Source organism: Myotis davidii, unplaced genomic scaffold (assembly GCF_000327345.1).
Source record: "Myotis davidii unplaced genomic scaffold, ASM32734v1 scaffold189, whole genome shotgun sequence".
In the NCBI taxonomy this organism is placed as follows: Eukaryota; Metazoa; Chordata; class Mammalia; order Chiroptera; family Vespertilionidae; genus Myotis; species Myotis davidii.
Window position 1 is genome coordinate 4,415,330 of NW_006383017.1, and position 2,963 is coordinate 4,418,292.

The following is a 2,963-nucleotide window of genomic DNA, read 5'->3' on the forward strand; positions in this document are numbered from 1 at the left end:
CTTCACTGAAGGGGGAGCTGGGTGGTACATCAGTGTCCCCCACACTGAATATTCTCAGCTTCCCCTGCCCCAGGACTCTGCCCCCACCACAGGTTTTTAAGATTCTCTACCTTGATCCACCAGAGTTGCATGATTTAAATTTGAATGTGATTCTCATGCTTCACAGCCCTTCAGCTTTTCTGGAACCTGCTCTGCCTTCACCATTATTTGGTGCCATTGGATTATATTATGGATCTATTGGAGGGTCATCTCAGTTTTAATTTTCCTGGAGATGGAAGTAACTAGAACATGGTTTTTATTTTATTGATATGGTGCATTACATTGATCTTTGGATATTAAAACAACCTTATGATCCTGTTATAAAACTCACATGGTCGCCGAAACCGGTTTGGCTCAGTGGATGGAGCGTCGGCCTGTGGACTGAGGGGTCCCAGGTTCGATTCCGGTCAAGGGCATGTACCTGGGTTGTGGGCACATCCCCAGTGGGAGATGTGCTGGAGGTGGCTGATCGATGTCTCTCTCTCATCGATGTTTCTAACTCTCTATCTCTCTCCCTTCCTCTCTGTAAAAAATCAATTAAAAAAAAAAACAAACCTCACATGGTCATAGTGAATCACCATTTTTTGTTGTTACTGGGTTCAGTTTGCTAGTATTTTGTTGAAGATTTATATCTATATTCTTAAGAGAGCTGGTCTATTAGTTTCCTTGTCTTTGTCTGGATTTGGTATCAGGGTTGTTCTGGTCTTTTTCAATGAGTTGGAGAGTATTCCCTCTTCTAGTCTTTGGAAGAGTCTGTGAAAACTGTTATTAATTTTTTTGTAGGTAAATCTTTAAGTGTTTAGAAGCATTCACCAGTAAAGCCATGTTGGCCTGGGATTCTTTTTTGTAGGAAGTTTCAACAATCACCAACTCAACCTCTTTCCTTGCTGTAGATATACTCAAGGGAGTCAGTTTCTTTTTGAGGGAGTCAGTTTCAGTAGTGATGTCTCCCCTTTCATTTCTGATTATCATAATTTCGAGTCTTTTTTTTTCTTGGTCAATTATAAGAATTTTGATTAGGAAGAGAAGGATGCTTGGCACTAAACTGATCTGGAGATTTGGTTTTATTTTATTGACATTGTGTATTACATTGATTTGGCACTGGGTCTTATCTCTTTCACTATGTGACTGTCATCCTTAAACCTTGGTTTTTTATTAGAAAATGGAGATAATAAAATATTTCATTCACTTAACAAATATCTATGAATTACCTACAATGTGCCATTCACTGTTTATGGCTAGGGGTGAAAAAGACAGTCCTTTTTCTCCTGGAACTCACTTTTCACCTTTTTGTGAAGTTTAAATCAGATAATATGATGGGGTTACTGACATATAGGGAATGCCCAGTTAATGAGGGCTATTGTCTGTATCTTCCTCACATGTAGTATTGGATTCCAATTCAGCTTCTCTTGGGAAAGGTGTTGGATGACTTGTGATACTGTCTGACAAATCTGTCTTTCTCACACCTCATCATAATCAATTCTGCTCAAACAAACATTGCAGAAGCAATTTCCTTTTAATCTAACTTCTAATTATCCATAAACACATGCTTTTCTGAGATGAGTCTCTTTCTTTGATATATGACAGCAGACATGTAGCTAGTCAAGACCCTGATTGACTACCATGCTTGTTGCATTGAAACTCAAGTAATCGAGAGATCTGTTAGAATCATTTACAAACATGTTAAATTGCATGTTTTTCCAATGTATTTTTTTCCTTCCTCCACTCAAGCAGGTAGCAAGTCTTGCTCTCTTGCCTCAGGGAAGGTTAGCAGCAAACAAGAAAGAGAGAGCTCTATCCCCCTTTGGACTTTTGATCTCAAAAGTCTAAGTCCATTGAGTGGATGATGCTAGACTTCTGGCAGGGAGATCAGAGGGAAGGGGGCTTCCATGGAGAGCAAGAGTAGAAAGGCAAAAAAATTTTATTTTGGATTACAAGGGATTTTTGGTGACAGAAATGTGTGTGTGTGTGTGTGTGTGTGTGTGTGTGTGTGTCTGTGCGCGTGTGTGAAAAAGAGGTGGGGGACCTAAGCAGTGAGATTTGGGCTGTTCTCCTTGGAAGTGTTCTTAAGAAGTATCTAGAGGCTAGATTCTAGACCATCAAGCAGGATGACGACATGAGGTATCAGGAGACACAGAGGCCCCAGTCTTCCCAAAGTTCATAGGCTCTGAGGCTGGCCCTGAGGCAGTCATCCGGTCAGCAGTACAGTGACAGTGTGGGCCAGAGGCACTGTGGACTCTCAGTGGTAACCAGGATGGGTTAATGTTGATGACCAGAGAGGCGTCCCAGAGCTTGTGTTGCTGCACAGCTCCAGGATGTTGGTCGTCTCAAGGAACTGGAGCTCTAATGAGACAGCATAGGGGTTTGGGCCCGGGAATGGGAAATATGGGGTGGCAGGAAGCTAAGTTAAGACCAGGTGGTCAGAAGGAACTCGGGATAAGGTGCCCACAAAAATATCACCACCCCTCTCTCCCTACTCAAAAATGCACAGGTGGCTGAATTTATCTTCTGACTGTCTACTTAAATGACTGTATACAGTTGACCAGGGTTTGACCTCTGTTCGACTTTCCTGGGGTGGTGACAATGAGCGGTCTGCCATCTTATCCCCACAGTTAGGCGTGAACATAGTTACCACGCAACGCAGCTGGGAAAGGAAGTCACCGGACCTTGAAATGGACAATTCCACAAGCCCGCCTTTTTCAAAAAGCTGCCTTTTCACACAAGCTCACTTTGTCCCCAGCTTACAAAAGCAGCCACGCAGAGACAGCCCCCGAGACAGTTCAGAAAACCTCCCTTTCCTCTGTGCTGCCTCCCTTGTGCTCAATTTTAAGCTTTTTTTTTTTTATTGCTTAAAGTATTACAAAGGGTATTACATATGTGTCCATTTTTTTAAATAAAATCTTCCTGGAAATATTCTGGGGTTC